Genomic DNA, 18,759 nt, shown 5'->3' on the forward strand with positions numbered 1-18,759 from the left:
CATTTCACAGTATCTCAGAAAGTTACGGTTATGGTTCTATAGTGTGTGTCAAGGCTAGAGACCTTTAATAATTGTATTTAAATTGCAATATGCTCTCTTTAACTACTTTTTTTATTTAAATTGTAGTGTTATGTTGTTAATGTTTCTTACTTTTTTCTGACTTGTGGGCCAGTTGTGAGTCTTTCAAACCGGATCGGCCATCAGATTTATTTAATGTTATTTAATGTCCGTGACTTGGTTGTCTATGAGAGACATTTGGCATTTACCACCCCTAAATACATTGTAAAATCAGGTTAGTCCTTCGAGTAAACTTAGTTGTTACCATTGATTCTTATGTATTTTTATAGAGCATATTTTGCTCTAATATTTGTGCAATTTATGCAACTATCATATTATGCATTTAGAAACATCATTATAATATATTTTATTTTCATTTATCTATTGCAATTAAACATGCTTAATAAAACATAAATATGACAAAAGAAAGAATTAATACTTTCACTATCACCACGAAAAACAACAATTAAAATAGAGATCCCAATAGTTAAACACTTTGTCTATCTTGTTTTTACCTGTCAATGACTATAATAGGAAAGCCATATACGTCTCGAATTTAGACATCTGCCATTGAAGTGGAAAAACTCTTCGTTAATGCATGTGTCCAACCGCTCTTGCGTTTTGACGGCAGCCGGGATGCCGTGAGGTCGTCATGTGAACACATTATGACGGCGTTTAAACGCCACCAACGCGTTGGTGACTTTACGGCGACTACCTGGGCGACTATTTAACTATTCCTTGTGATAGTTTACAGAATACAATTTCTAATCAAGTCCTTCTCTTCTTGGTAAAACTGAAGTTACATTAGTGTAAAATAATGGAATTCTTTATCACCCACTTTATGTCATACCGACAGTATACAATAATTTTAGTCAGAATAGCTAAAGATTTATATAATAAGATAAAATAATGATGTTTAATTGAAATTTGTTTGCGAAGTTGTTTTACAAGAGTAATACAACCGCAACTATATCAGGCATTATGAACTAAAATAGTTTGTACAATTTGTACATAACATTTAAACACAAGCGCTTTGCGATAAGTGAAGATAAAATAGCAAATTCAATATAAATATCAATTTTGCATATTTTCGTAAGTAAAAAGGGTAATATCTCAAGTGCACATTATCAACTATTGCCTATGCTGTCTTATTTCATTCGTTACTCTAATAAAGGTGAAAATTTATGGTTTTACACAGAATGTACATTGGATCAAGATTGAATACCAAATGAAGTTCACAACAATGCACTCAAGTATTGATCATTGATTGTGGAAGAAACAAAAGCCTAGAATCAATAGGCCTTACATCAAATTTACAATTTACTTTTGGATGAAAAAAGGAGAAATACCGGTAATAATTAATAGTTATTGCTTTATATGCTTGTTATCCATGACATCATCGATTAAATTGCTGTAAACAATAAATGCAAGTTAAGTCAAGATTTAAAAAGCCCACATCAAATCCACACACACACACACACAAGTTTTGCCCTCTACGGACAGCGAATACTTTTGGAAGATAATCTAAAACGTTAGGTAATGGCCCAAACTACCAACGCTTTCTGTGATACGTACTCACAAAATGGTCAGCAACATGTCACCGTATGTTCTATAGTGTGTGTCAAGGCTTGTTGTTAATGTTTCTTACTTTTTTCTTACTGGTGAGCCAGTTGTGAGTCTTTCAAACCGGATCGGCCATCATATTTATTTAATATTATTTAATGTCATTTGGTTGATGTCTATGGGAGGCATTTGGCATTTACCACCCCTTAATACATAGTAAAACCAGGTTAGTCCTTCAAGTAAACTTAATTGTTACCATTGATTCTTTTGTATCTTTATAGAGCATATTTTGCTATAATATCTGTGCAATTTATGCAACTATTATATTATGCATTTAGAAACATCATTAGAATATATTTTATTTTCATTTATCTATTGCAATTAAACATGCTTAATAAAACATAAATATGACAAAAGAAAGAATTAATACTTTCACTATCACCACGAAAAACAACAATTAAAATAGAGATCCCAATTGTTAAACACTTTGTCTACCTTGTTTTTACCTGTCAATGACTATAATAGGAAAGCCATATACGTCTCGAATTTAGACATCTGCCATTGAAGTGGAAAAACTCTTCGTTAATGCATGTGTCCAACCGCTCTTGCGTTTTGACGGCAGCCGGGATGCCGTGAGGTCGTCATGTGAACACATTATGACGGCGTTTAAACGCCAACAACGCGTTGGTGACTGTACGGCGACTACCTGGGCGACTATTTAACTATGGATTCCTTGTGATAGTTTACGGAATACAATTTCTAATCAAGTTCTTCTCTTCCTGGTAAAACTGAAGTTACATCAGTGTAAAATAATGGAATTCTTTATCACTCAATTTATGCCATACCGACAGTATACAATAATTTAAGTCAGAATAGCTAAAGATATATATAATAAGATAAAATAATGATGTTTAATTGAAATTTGTTTGCGAAGTTGTTTTACAAGAGTAATACAACCGCAACTATATCAGGCATTATGAACTTAAATAGTTTGTACAATTTGTATATAACATTTAAACACAAGCGCTTTGCGATAAGTGAAGATAAAATAGCAAATTCAATATAAATATCAATTTTGCATATTTTCGTAAGTAAAAAGGGTAATATCTCAAGTGCACATTATCAACTATGGCCTATGCTGTCTTATTTCATTCGTAACTCTAATAAAGGTAAAAATTTATGGTTTTACACAGCATGTACGTTGGATCAAGATTGAATACCAAATGAAGTTCACAACAATGCACTCAAGTTTTGATCATTGATTGTGGAAGAAACAAAAGCCTAGAATCAATAGGCCTTACATCAAATTTACAATTTACTTTTGGATGAAAAAAGGAGAAATACCGGTAATAATTAATAGTTATTGCTTTATATGCTTGTTATCCATGACATCATCGATTAAATTTCTGTAAACAATAAATGCAAGTTTAGTCAAGATTTGAAAAAGCCCACATCATATCCACACACACACACACACACAAGTTGTGCCCTCTACGGACAGCGAATACTTTTGGAAGATAATCTAAAACGTTAGGTAATGGCCAAAACTACCAACGCTTTCTGTGATACGTACTCACAAAATGGTCAGCAACATGTAACCTTTTGAGAGGTACTCTTTTTTAAAACAATATAATCGATAAAAGAAATAACCAACACATATTGCGCCGCTAACTTTAAAAATACTCGGTAAAATGCTTCTGTTAGAAAGAAAAAACATACTACACAAATAACGCATGGAGGAGGAAGGAAAATACCATTGTATTAAGCAACCTTAATTTATTAATTTTTTGCGACAAAGGTCATACTTTAATTAAACTTATTTCTATTTACGGTTTTATCAATGATATACTTGATTTTCTGATATTTAAGAATATTTGCAGAGTTAGTCAGGAGTAAATTGAGGAGAAACTTTCTATATGAATCAAAACGGTAGTGTTGACCTTTTATGGACAGCTGGATCCTTTTTTGTTAAGGTTTTACTATGCATTTTTTTTTTACATACAATTGATTTATTTTGAGGGTACCCATCGTAACAGTTGTGTATCGGACAAAATAAATAATATCTGCGGTGCAGCACACGGGCAAAATGCTTGGTTCAAACGTTGATTTTAGAAACAAAACACGTCTCATAAATGCGTGCAAACAAATCCATGTAAGCCAGCGGCCCAACATCTTTAAAAGTACAATGTAGACATCAACACATGCAAACTCTTCAAATATCCAAACAAATACATAGTTCAGTCTGAAAAAGAAAGGCCACTAGACAGTTGTTTCAGCATCTACACTGAAAAGAGATTCACAAGTGCATAGTATTATTTATAGTTACATGTAAAATCAGAGCTAGTACATACCTTACGAACACGGAACCGTATGCTTTGCAAAGTAAATAATGCTATTTGTTAGCAATATCCTTTTACAACACAGCATGTCGTGTATTTACACATAACTGTGTATGCCTAGTCTTAAAATTATACTTTCAGGAAAAAACACTTCTTTAAAATAAAGATGCATTAGAGTCACACTTTATTTCACAGATGTAATTTTTCGACAAATCATACACCGGTCATTGTTCCATTTCAAGTCTGTTTCTTACTTCTGCTCAGTTCTAATTTCCATAGCTATTCGTCGACTTACACGGTGTCCAGTTAGTATATGTAACGCGACCGTGTAAATACTTCAAACACCGTGCATTTTCGATGAACAAATCAGACGCACCAATTCAAGCGTTAATTGCAATATCATATTTAGATCAAGTCAAATTTATAGACCAAGTACTTAATTTTATGAAACCCAATCTCAATTCTAGAAAAACAACGTTTCACAGAGGATCTCTTCCGTTAAATAAATACAAACAAAAACAACAATGGGCATTTGAATTTACAGTTATTTTACCAGGAGAACAAACTAGTCACCATCCAAAATCCTTTTTAAAGTAATGCATCAAAATGCTTCTGCAAGGCAGAACAATACACATTCAGACCTGTAATGATCGCCTCGAAACCGCCCATGCTAAGCATATCAGTGTTATACCATTTTAAGAAATGCCAAAACTTCACAAGGAGCCTTGGATTCATCACATTAAAAGGTACCATACGTTGCAAAATTCGATCGAACGTCATTTTATCTTATCGTATATAGCAGTAGGTTACATCATTTAAAAAATGGACAATATTATATTATGGTCGAACTACTTAATATGTTTGCAATTTCCTAAAAGAGGTGGAGACGATTCCATGATGTGCCGCTTCAAACAGAACCTGAGTTTTCTTAAATGGTACAAGAAACAACATTATACCGCGTACCTAGTTAAGACATTAATACAAAACATGCACGTGTCACATCTGTGCCTCATGCAGGATGACAAAGATTATGCCTACTTTAAAGGCTCAATAAATTGTTAAGTTCATGTGACCTTTCATATGCAACAACTGCTTATAAGAAAGACTACAAATATCATAAGTGCCATGCATTTCTATACACGTAATTATAGGGCTAACTTGTTCCTTTCAGTTTCATACAAAAAAGGTCCATACAATGTATTGGTGAGTTTGAAGTTATAAAGGTTTAAATTAACAGAGTTATGTTTAATTTCTATATTTAAATATTGCTCTGCACCTGTATTTTAACTTTTTTAACACCATCGTAATGAAGTTTCAATGACTTATGTCCTTTAGTAAAATACGCGTTTAGAAATGGGCATACAACTCATCACGTCAATCAGAAGAAGTATGGTTTGAATATATAAAACTTAAAAAACTAAAAAAAAATTGTGCATGAAATATAACTTAAAACATATTTGAAAGATCGACCAAAGGTATTTTTAAATGTTAAAACTTGTATACTTAAAAAAACAACTTTGGTGCAATTACTGAAATAATAGGGAGAGCATCTGTTCTGAAAACCGGCCAAATCATTAAATACCAGTTACAAATTTCACCACGTCATACATTATTAAGGTCCTCACGTCTCCAAAATGGCTGTGCTGTGATTGTATGTTTCTGATTCTATATAGATTAATCTTTGCAGAATCACAGTACTACGCCCGAGTTTAAAAACAGCACGACAACTGTTGAAAGAACAACGCAAATTAAAACCTACTCATACATAATGTAAGATTTCTGAAACATTTCCGAAAACACAATGTAAATCATACTCAAACATGTTTTAGATTTCTGAAACATTTCCATAAACTTTTGTTGGTCCTTCGCGACACCTGAGTTGATATGTTTATGAAAAACCGATTGGGATTTCCGCTTTATCACAGTATGTAGTAACTCTCGAACGTTTGTAAGAACTTTTATAATTATATTCATGACTAAAAACTAAAATCTATATGACCAATGTTAGGAGTCGGTATTTCTTTTTTTTCTTTTTTTCGGGATTCATTATTTTCCCTTTGAAATAAATAGACCTATTGGCTTCCAATGTGTCAGTCTATTTTTCTCAGAAAAACAATATTTCGAAATCAAAGTACACCGCACCTTATGACAACAAAAATATGGTCTGTTTTGAAAACGTAGCGCCACGTGAGATGGATTGCCAAACATAAAAGCACAACGTTGAATTAAACCACAACAGGATTTCGTTTGACGTAGATGTGGTTGTTTTTATTACATTTAGTTGCGAATAGAGGCCCATTCAATAAGTCCATGCAAGGTAGGGGGCCAGAACACAGGCAACCCTATCCCTCCAACATATCGTGATTTCCACATATCAAACTTTTAATATGAATTTTGTATAGAATATGCACTTGACATAGGAACGACCGTTACAATTAACATTTCATTGAGAATTACGCATTAAAGCACTTACATAAAATCATGATGGAAAGTTTTGTCCAAATATATTGCATCTACCATTCATATCTTACTTGCACAAAAATAATTTGCATAATGACTATATATACAAATGAATTAGTGATTTTGTTTTAGTATAAAGCATACAATCTCGGTACAAGATCAATATGAAATTAAAATCACTGAACAATATAAAAGTCATCTTACAATAAAACGTGGAAATTGTTTGTGTAAATATTTCAATATAAATAAAACAACCGAAGCAAGTGCACGGCGACACAAATATGAATCACGATATAAGAAAACGGGGTTAAACGCATGTGCGTATAGAGTCGCCACTTAACGCACATGTATTAAACCCCCTTTTTACATAGCAAGACTTATATTCAATTTTGCTAAATGTATGGTGTTGGTTTTGGTAGGGGATATCTGTCTGAATTTTAATTGTGGTAAGATTATGCGACTGTTGCAAAACGGCATTGATTGATGATAATAATTTGCAAGATAATAACGTCAAGCCGAACGTCACGTCAACATGTATAGGTAATGTTGCGTAAGATGGATTTAATATAATTAATGTGCAAGTGTTTTGATGTAAACCGTTCGTCATTCACTCAGGTAGAGGATGTTTCATATCGCGACTGTGGTATCATTGACATTTATTGTTAATGTTAAATGAACACAATTTGTTTGTTCCATCGGTGTTAAACAGTGCATGTGCTATTTCAAAATCGGCGTTTGAAATACATTCACAGGTGTAGTGTCGTTGCTCTTTTGTTATGTAAGGGCGTTAAGATATTTTGTGTTTGCTTGTTACCAGCCAGCTGAAATTCCGAAAACACTCCATATCGATATAGAAGATGTTAAATATCGCGACTGTGGTAAGTATCATTCACATTTATTGTTAATGTTAAATGAACACAATTTGTTTGTTCCATCGGTGTTAAACAGTGCATTTGCTCTTTTCAAATCGGCGATTGAAATACATTCACGGTAGTGCCGTTGCTCTTTTGATAGTTAAGATCCTTAAAGTTATTTTGTGTTTGTTTGTTGCCGCCCAGCTGCAATTCAGCAAACACTCCAGACCAGATCGATATGGTAGAAATCAGAAATCATAAGTTCGCCTTGCTATGCATTCTTTGTTGAATGTTTTTTTGAATGTTTTTATTTAATCATTTGCATATCGTGTTTATTAAATGTTTTATAGATCGTGTTTTATTAATGTTTTGTAGATCTTGCTTGTTGAATGTTTTTAAAATAACCGTTTTTTTCATATAAAAGACAACTTTTACGAATTCTGTTTTATTGCAAGATGTATGTAGTGTTCTCAGGAGTTTATAAATTATTTGAGACTGAATAAACTTGTCACAAACCAATTAATACATTAAAATTGTTTAAATTTCATTACAAAGAGTTTTATATTGTACCTTCTTCCTTTCGAAAACCGTGAATGATAATGGTTTGCAAAAGCGTTTAATTTTTTATAAGTCAAGAAAAATTAATATCGTTTTGATATGATGCAAGCTACTTATCATTACACATTCATATGTGCAACATAGCAATACTTAACTCGTATCTTCTGTTTGCTGACATCGATTTTAACATGATAATATTTGAATTTATTTTTAAACATGGGAGCCTACATTCGCCACTTTTAAATTCCTAACTTATGTTATTTTTGACATCATTTTTTTTGTAAATTTTGATGGACGATAGTGTGTGTGTGTATCTGAAGCGAAATTTCCGTTTATCGTTTTTGCTTTACTCTATATCCTTCCCGTCAGCCTTAACCGTTCTTTCTTCTGTTCTTCTGTCGTTCCGTATAACACACTTTCAGGGCAAGATTTCAGATATTTATCCAAATGCGGTGATACTTGATATGCACGTTCCCTATATAATAAATATAAGTATCGTTTGGGTTATCAGATCGTCCCTTTCGATGATATTAAGGAAGTTAATTACCGTTGATTTCACTTTTTTAATGGAATGTCCGTTTCCGTTTCCGATCTATATATGAGGAACTAAGTATACTATTTTGAGTTGATGCAAAGTTTTCTTGAAATGTTGAAAGTCGGAAAAAGTTATGTCGTTTCGCTTCATTTACAAGGTGGACTTATCGTGGGCTTAGCGCAAAACGGTCGTAACTGACATTTTTTACAAAAATGACTTTATTGCATATTTTGTACTATAATGTCAATATTTATAATCTGAAAAAATATTTAAGCTAAATTCTGCTTAAAAAAACCCTAAAACCGTCATTCTGCAAAAGGTCGTATCTGAAAATGAAATTATTTTCATTGCAAAACAGTCGTATCTGCAGTTGCAACCGTTTTGCACTGAAAAAAAATATAAACATGATAGTGTAATGGTACCAGTACCTAGAATTAGAGACTGAGACCATGGTAGCAATACATACAGACTGAGACAATGCCCCAATTTGTGTTACCTATTGGGAAAAGTATTGGTACCAGCCAAATTGTGTGAGAAAAACCCAGAAATTGAGAAAATTCACGTTGTAAAGTCTTCATATTGGGAAATTGGTGTATTTGATATTTTGCTCCCAAATACTTAAAAATTAATAACTAAATGTTGTCAAGTTGTCATACCATAGAGCTGCATAGGAAAGGTAATTAATTTTTTTTCTTCAATAGTTTTTTTTACAGCACTTGGGAAATTTGTAGTTTTTTTCCTAATTGGAAAATGCAATTTCTGGTACTTTATAAAAATAAATAAAAACGCTACAATCGTACCAGAACTAGTATGTCAGACTGTGAAAATGGTACCTGTATGTATCATGATAGACTGTGACAATAATACCAGTATGAAGCATGATAGACTGTGACAATGGTACCAGTAAGTATCATGTCAGACTGTGACAATTGTCCCAGCACACTTAACCAGTCAGACTGATAAAACGATACCAGTACTAAGCATTTCAGACTGTTACAATGGTACAAGTACGTAGTATTTCAGAATGTGACAATGGTTCCAGTACCTAGCAGTTCAGACTGTGACAATTATACCAGTAAGTAGCAGTTCAGACTGGGACAATTGTACCAGTACGTAGCATGTCAGACTGTTACAATTGTTCCAGTACCTAGCATGTGATACTGTGACAATAGTACCAGTGCGTAGCATGTCTGACTGTTTCAATGATACCAGTACGTGGCATGTCAGACAGTGAAAATGGTACCAGTAGGTAGCATGTAAGACTGCTACAATTGTACCAGAACATAGCATGTTAGACTGTGACGATGGTACCAGTACATAGCATGTTAGACTGTAACAATTATACCAGTACTTAGCATGTAAGACTGCGACAATGGTACCAGTACCTAGCATGTCAGACTGTTTCAATGATACCAGTACGTGGCATGTCAGACAGTGACAATGATACCAGTACCTAGCGTGTCAGACTGTTTCAATGATACCAGTACGTAGCAAGTAAGACTGAGACAATGGTACCAGTACCTAGCATGTCTGACTGTTTCAATTATACCAGTACGTAGCAAGTAAGACTGTGACACTGGAACCAGTACCTAGCATGTCAGACTGTCACAATGATACCAGTACGTGTCACATCAGACTGTTTCAATGGTTCCAGTACGTAGCATGTAAGACTGTGACAATTATACCAGCATGTAGCATGTGAGATTGAGACAATTATACCAGTACGCAGCTTATGAGACTGTAACAATGGTACCAGTACATGGCATGTCAAACTATTTCAATGGTACCAGTACGTAGCATGTGAGCCTGTGACAATTTTATCAGTACGTAGCCTGTCAGACTGTGACAATTATACCAGTATGTAGCATGTCAGACTGTGACAATTGAACCAGTACATAGCTGGTCAAACTGTGACAATGCTTCCAGTATGTAGCATGTCAGACTGTTACAATGGTACCAGTACGTGTCACATTAGACTGTTTCAATAGTTCCAGTACGTAGCATGTAAGACTGTGACAATTATACCTGTGTGTAGCATGTGAGATTGAGACAATTATACCAGTACACAGCTTATGAGACTGTGACATTGCTACCAGTACATGGCATTTCAAACTATTTCAATGGTACCAGTACGTAGCATGTGAGACTGAGACAATTTTACCAGTACGCAGCCTGTCAGACTGTGACAATTATACCAGTATGTAGCATGTCAGACTATGAAAATTGAACCAGTACATAGCTGGTCAAACTGTGACAATGATACCAGTAGGTAGCATGTTAGACTGTTACAACGGTACCAGTACATAGCATTTAAGTCTGTTAAAATGGTACCAGTTCGTAGCATGTGAGACTGTGACAATTATACCAGTATGTAGCATGTTAGATTTAGATAATTATACCAGTAAGTAGCATGCGAGACTGTGACAATGGTACCAGTATGTAGCATGTTACATTGAGACAATGGTACCAGTACATAGCATGTCAGACAGTGACAATGGTACCAGTACCTAGCATGTCACACTGTTACAATGGTACCAGTACATAGCATGTTAGACTGTGACAATGGTACCAGTACATAGCATGGTAGACTGTGATAATTATACCAGTACTTTGCATGGCAGACTGCGACAATTGTACCCGCACGGAGCATGTAAGACTGTGACAATTATACCAGTACGAATCATGTCAGATTGCGACAATTATTCCAGTACGTGGTATGTCAGATTGTGACAATGATACCAGCAGGTAGCATCTGAGACTATGACATGGTACCAGTACGTGGCATGTAAGACTGTGACGATTGTACCAGTACATGTCATGTCAGACTGTTACAATTATACCAGTAGGTAGCCTCTGAGACTGTGACAATTATACCAGTATATAGTATGTCAAACTGTGACAATTATACCAGTACGTAGCATGTCCGATGGTGACAATGGTACCAATGCGAAGCATCTGAGACTGTGACATGGTACCAGTGCGTTGCATGTCAGACTGTTACAATTATACCAGTAAGTAGCATGTGAGACTGTGGCAATGGTACTAGCATGTCAGAATGAGACAATGGTACCGGTATGTATTATGCCAAACTGTGACAATGATACCAGTACATAGCATGTCAGACTGAGACAATGGTACCAATGTGTAAAATGTCAGACTGAGACAATTATAATAATGATGCTCAAAAGGTAGGGAAAAGATTTTGTACTAGTTTTTGTCTTAACATTTTTCGTATATCACAATCAATATATTTGAAAACATTGTAGTTTGTATTTGAATTCAGAAAGAGGGTTATAGGCCTGCTTTTAATAACAAAGTTCATTATATTTTTTAATTAAAATAAGCTGATAAGACTTGTTTTGACTTGAACTCTATTTTATTATAATAATTACAATACAAATATTAAATGCTTTATGAAAGATTTAAAGATATGACAATAACTTGTTTCTTCTTATGTATTGGTCTTCTACTTAATAATTCTGTACAGGCCCCCAGTCACTGTGTAATGATCATTTTTCTGTTACTAGAATGTCTGCATACATTAAATAATTAAAAAAAAATCAAATAAAGTGATAATACTTCATAGTTATAGTTATTGGTTTAAAACAAGCACAATGCAATGCATTTCATGTACTCCAGGTAATCCAACATGAATTCAAATAAATGTAAATTTTTGTATTTTCTTCCATCATTAAAAAAAAAATATTTCAATAAACACATTTTTTAAGTATTCCGAATAAAAGTATTCATATTAAGACATATGAACAGAAAAAACTGATCTGATTTTCAGATACGACCTTTTTGCATAAAAATATAATCAAACATTACAAGATTTTAAGCGCAAAACAGTTGTATCTTGATATTTAACAAATATCTCTGACTACAATAATGCCAAAAGAGGTATATTGTGTGAACTTTAAATGAATGTACAATACCTACATTTATGCAAAATAATTTTGTATTACTGATAAAAATGAATAAAAAAATATTATTTTTTATCGAACTGAAAAGTTTACAAAAAGTCAGTTACGACCGTTTTGCGCTAAGCCCGCGTTATGCACATTGTTGTTCCGCTCCAGGAAGCTCTTCCATCTGGGATTATAATTTGTTTCCACACATTCACCCCTCATACAAACAAAGCACAAAATCCATCATTTTTACTGATTTCCTTCTTTGGACTTGTTTACAGAGTCGCATATTTATCTAGGAAACATATCTTTTTATATCATTATGGCTGTATTAGCATTAATCACACAGGTGTTGTATGCAAAGCAATAAAAGAAGCAGTTACAAACATGTTTCATGCCGTTTAAATTAGAGCAAAAGTCTTAAACTAGCTATTCCTAGATGTTATTTACATTGCTAATTATATGTTTTATGTAATGTACGAGATAACAGAGCCTATGTCTCCGGTCCGTTAGGCTTAATAATACACTACAACATGTAATTATTGGAAAAAAAATAATTATAGGAATAAAATCCATAAAACAGGATAAAATAAAATATATTGTTTGCAATAATGATCTATGGCAAATGTAACTGATTTTAGCTTCCATGTACATGTATTATATTCCTGATAAGTATAATTGAAAACCCTTAGGTACCTTATCACTCGTACCACTCTTTATAATTTGAATTCGTTCTACAAAACAATCTGAAAACAATCTGAAGTGAAATTTCGAAACATAATAATAATGTAATCATAATTTATAAAAAATAATGATATGTTATGCGTGCTTATGTATTCTACAATACTTAACTCAAGTTCTATTTTCGTCATTGAATTATGTGTATTGTACAAGCCTTCGCGATTGTAATAAACCAATGTAATATTGATAAAATCAATAAGTAAACCATGATGCCATGACGCTATGTAAGCTCTCTTCGTATTGACAAATGTACCTTCTTATTAGAGGAATTCGCTGTGTGCGTCTGCATTTAATGTTCACGCAATTCCAGTTGGCTTGCGTTATTGTTACATTAAGAATAAGTCGATTCGTGCATTTATAAATGAAGGATAGATCGCAGCAAATAAATATATACTAATAAATTAAATGAATACAATATTCCGAAGAACAAATCACAGACTAATTGCAAAATTTGTAATTAGCAAAACATTGTATACTAATTTGCAATCTAGTCACTCATCCCAAACAAAGACATGTAACGCATATATCCCTATTTATAGAGAATATAAGGTTGAAATTTTATTAAACATATTTACAGCACTTAATTACATTATTCAATGAACCTTTATTTTCTCGCAGTTGAACTGTTAAGCTTCTTTTATTGCGAACGTTGCATTTCGTCGACGTAGTGAACTAAACTTTGCGGGCATGTTTTGAACAATTCGAATATGGAAATTGTATAACATCGTGCAACGATGTTCAGTAATAAAAATACTTATATGCCATGCTTTTAAATCGATGGATACAGTGCAGTTACAATATAACACTTTATTGAAACTCGAATACCGTTTCATTAAACAAGTAATCTTTAAAAGCAACGCGCATCCATCGGTTTCAAAAGTTGGAACGTTGCAATTACCAACAGCGTTTATTTCATTCTTGTAAATGTTACATAATAAATAACGCACTTGAAGCTAAGGCGCTGTGATACATTAATTTTGCAAAAATTAATAGTGTTGGTTTGGGTAAGGGAGCAAGTAAATGACTTCAATATGAACATCACGCGGACATTAAAGGCTACTGTTGCAATAGATGGATTTAATATAAATATTTGGAAAGTGTTTTGAAGTAAACTGTGCATTGATCGCTCAGATATACGATGGTTCATATCGCGTCTGTGCTAAGTATTATACAAATGTATTGTTAATATTTAAGATAAGCCCATGTGTTATATTTCATAAGTGATCAACAGTGCATGTGCTCTTTCAGGATCTGCGATTTAAATACGTTGACAGATGTATGGTTGGCGCTATTTACGTTGTTAAGGCTGTTAAAATTATTTGTTTTTGCATGGTCGCGATCTTCTGAAAACTCGCCAGAACGCGAATATACAATATGGCAGTCATCATAAATTCGTGTTATAATAAATGTTTTTTGAATGCTTTGCAGATCGTGTTTGTTGAATGTTATTTTTATATCGCTCTGACGTTGACTGTGATCCGCGAAAATCAATGAAGGCTGTGGTTATCGAGCGAGTTAGTGTGCGTGGTGGCGGCGCCTTGTTCCGGTGATAACGCAGAGATTCTGTGCAGCGGCCTCAATCTGCGTGCCCGTTTCAAATGATTCCCTAACTGGCGTTTCGTAGTGTGCCGCCTTCTTCCAGCAATACACCAACAATACCGAGGTCATCAGAGACCGTGCATTCTGAACTCCGTCTTCTAGACTGTACCTGGTGCTGAGCTCATACGTCATCTCAGCATTTGCAGACGACGCCTTCGACTGTGTTCAGAATTACGTCCACTACCTCGATCTTCAAAATAATCGACTGAATGCACTCCCAGTAGCGATGCTGAAACTTACGCATTTGAAGGAACTATTTCTTCAGAACAATCCACTAGTGCAGTTTAACCCGTTTGTAATGAGGAAATTATGCCCGACACATTGACCGATTAGACTTTGGCAATTTTTTAAATGGCCTTAATCATTTAGCTTTCTGAGCGCGTTGACATTTCTTGACGCCACTACTATCAGTTAACCAACCATCACAGAAGATTGCTTTTCTGGGTTTAAATCGTCTCTTAACAGCCTCCAGTTCCTTTCCTCGACTCACGCTTAGTTTCTGCCGAATGCCTGTACTTAAAGGCACAATGGTTGAGGATTTTAAACCGATGGATCTCAAGAACATCTTTTCGGAAGTGAGGAAAATTGAGATTTCCTTAAATAAGTCAAACGATCTCCTTAAGTACTTCATAGAGATTGTGAACTAAACTTAACTGTACTGACCTTCTATCACATCGTATGATGTTAACAAGATGCCGTTTATCTCATTATATCAACGCGAATCAACCTATCAACAAATACAGTTATAAAAATTAAAAATCATAAAAATTGTAAAACTATTCCCATCCGCGTGTTCTTCGAACAAACATGTTTAAGTCGAAAGAGATTTTTTTCCGTACAAAACAATTGGACTTTTGTCCATCACTATTATCTTGAGTTTTTTTATCATGCTAAAAGCATATATCAAAGATACTTAACATTTCTTAGTAAATCAACCAAAGATGGTATGAAGATTATTGAAGTTAAAGTGCTTACATTTAATAAAGTATTGTATCATAGAATAATGGCAGAAAGTTTTAATTACGTACTCTGAGTATTGTTTATAATAATCGGATGAATAATATCTTATTCTCTAGGTATAGATTATTTTCTATAATATTTTTTTATGATTTTTTATAATATTTTATGAGACAGCACAAAGTATTTATATTATGAATGATTAATACATATATACTAAAACTAACACAAATTCTTACGAATCAAAAACACGGAATATCGCAAAAAAGTGACAATACGGGAGAGGCTGAGTAATATAAATCCTATTATATGTTGGAGATGCATACACATTTAGAACTACAACGTATGAGATTTCAGTGGAGTGTGTTTATTGCAATCCCCTAAACTAACGTATTAAATATTTATTTTGTATAACCTGAAAAAAAGGCGAATCAAAATCAACAACTACTGTCAAAACAACTTGCATAATGATCTATTATTGACGAACTTAATATGCGGCGAATTCATACGATTTTGCTTATAACACTCGCCAATCTCTGCATTACAAGCGCGAAAACAAGTAACGTTATGAAATCAAACTATTAATTCGAGTTCTTCAACCGCAGCACCATCTGACTAAATATGAAATATAAGATCATCAAAAATGTTCTTATTGAAATGAACAATGAGTTGTTCTGTCCGATGATTTGTGGATTATCATTTTATCACTACAAGATTACTTACGGTCATGCTCGTCGCGTCCAAGAACCGTCACGCTTAAAATGAGATGTGTATATTCGATTAGTTGAACGTATGTTTGTTTCCGTCTTCATTAATTAGAAATAAACTATGAAACCTTTTTCAACTTCTGCCCACACATGAGGATGGTGTGGATGGTTCATTTTGGATGTTTTATCGTACCGTGTAATATGATTTCATTTTTTCTTGGAAATGTTTTGTGTTTGTGAATGGTTTTTATGTTGTTAAGTTTCTTCTGATCTCTTTCATTCATTACGTTCCAAACCAATTTTAATTGCTGTGTCGCTTGACTGCATAGCATCATATTGTCGATTGGTTGTGTAACATCACTGAGTCACTTTGTTGTGTAATAGCACTGTGTCACTTGGTTGTGTAACATCACTGAGTTACATGGTTGTGTAACATCAAATAGTCACTTGGTTGTTTAACATCACTGAGTCACTTGGTTGTGTAACATCATTGAGTCACTTGATTAAGTAACATCACTGAGTCACTTGGTTAAGTAACATCACTGAGTCACTTGATTTAGTAACATCACTGAGTCACTTGATTAAGTAACATTACTGAGTCCCTTGATTAAGTTAAATCACTGAGTCACTTGGTTGTGTAACATCACTGAGTCACTTGATTAAGTTAAATCACTGAGTCACTTGGTTGTGTAACATCACTGAGTCGCTTGATTAAGTAACATCACTGAGTCACTTGATTAAGTAACATCACTGAGTCACTTGGTTGTGTAACTTCACTGAGTCACTTGATTAGGTAACATCACTGAGTCACTTGGTTGTGTAACATCACTGAGTTACTTGGTTGTGTAACATCACTGAGTCACTTGATTAAGTTAAATCACTGAGTCACTTGGTTGTGTAACATCACTGAGTCAATTGATTAAGTAATATCACTTAGTCACTTGTTTGTTTAACATCACTCAGTTACTTGGTTGTGTAACATCATTGAGTCACTTGATTAAGTTAAATCACTAAGTCACTTGGTTGTGTAAAATCACTGAGTCACTTGTTTGTGTAACAAGCGTATAGTGTCAGGTCGTCACGTTTTTTACCCTGGAGTTATTACCGTTTGATAAATTAAATCTTTCCGCATTTGATCTCGGGCACTCATGTTCCGACTTACATTACAGTAATATACATGATATATTTTCTGATTTTTGCAGGCAGTTAATTTCATTTGATTTACGAGATACAATTTTTAAACGAAATTTACGTTTCTGTGGCAGATCACATGAACTTATTATCCACATTTGATCAAAGTTATATTCACTATCCATACCAATTGGGGATATGTATATTGTCATGTTGTTCCGATCGAGGCAGCTGTTGCGTCGTGAATAGTAACTCGTTTCCACACAATTCACCTTTTCATAAACAATGAACATTCTTCATTTTCACTGATATTCTACTTCGGACTTGTTCACAGAGTTTCGTATTCGTTTAAGAAATCTATCATTGAATATCACAATCGCTCTCATAATTAGTCACACAGTCAGGTGTTTGGTGAACATCAATACATATGCAGTTACAAAGGTGTTCCATATCGTAAAAACATATTGAAAGAGTCTGAAACTAGCTATTCTTAGATAAGGAACACGTTTAAACCTACAAGATGACGTCATCAACGTTTTCTGTAAGATCGGATTGAACATTCACTATTCAATGCGTTTTATAAATGTGTAAATGCTAGCAATCGTCTAGCTATTCATAAAAACAGGGTAAAATAAAACATACTTCAATAATGTTCCATGGCCATTTTATCTGATTTAGCTTCCAGGAGCATGTGTTATATTCATGAAAAGTTTTGTGTATTTTGAAACCACTAAAATACCTCTCTTAATAATTTACACCCGGTCTAAACAAAAATGGTCTGCAAAATAATATCACACTTGATATTTAAAAACATTTTTAACAAAAAAGCTACCCGCCTGATGCGCATTCTTATGCAATCTACATTACTTTACTAGAGTGTCAAGTTCTATATCCATTGAATTCTTTGTAGTCTGCAATCCTTCAGTATTGAAATAAACCAATGTGATGTTGGTAAAATCAACTAGTAAATCATGTTGGAATGACACTGTGAACTATCTTGGTATGGACAAGTTTACCTACCTATTACGGATTAGGTTTTCTGATGCTTTCTGTACGGCACATACAATTAGGGCTTGTTTATGTTATTCTAACAATAACAACACATCGCTTGATGTATTTATTATTTAACAATAAATCGCAACAAATAGCTATATAGAATAACACTGAAAAGTAAAACGGATCAATGCCAAATCAGAGAATAAAGGTAGATTAATCGAATCACAAAGAGCACATCACAGACTTATCATAATAGTTGTAACAAGCATTACAAATCAGAGAAAAAAGGTAGATTAATCAAATCACAAAGAGCAAATCGCAGACTTATCATAATAGTTGCAACAAGCAATACAT

The sequence above is a fragment of the Dreissena polymorpha genome, chromosome 11, assembly GCF_020536995.1.
Source record: "Dreissena polymorpha isolate Duluth1 chromosome 11, UMN_Dpol_1.0, whole genome shotgun sequence".
Taxonomy (NCBI): domain Eukaryota; kingdom Metazoa; phylum Mollusca; class Bivalvia; order Myida; family Dreissenidae; genus Dreissena; species Dreissena polymorpha.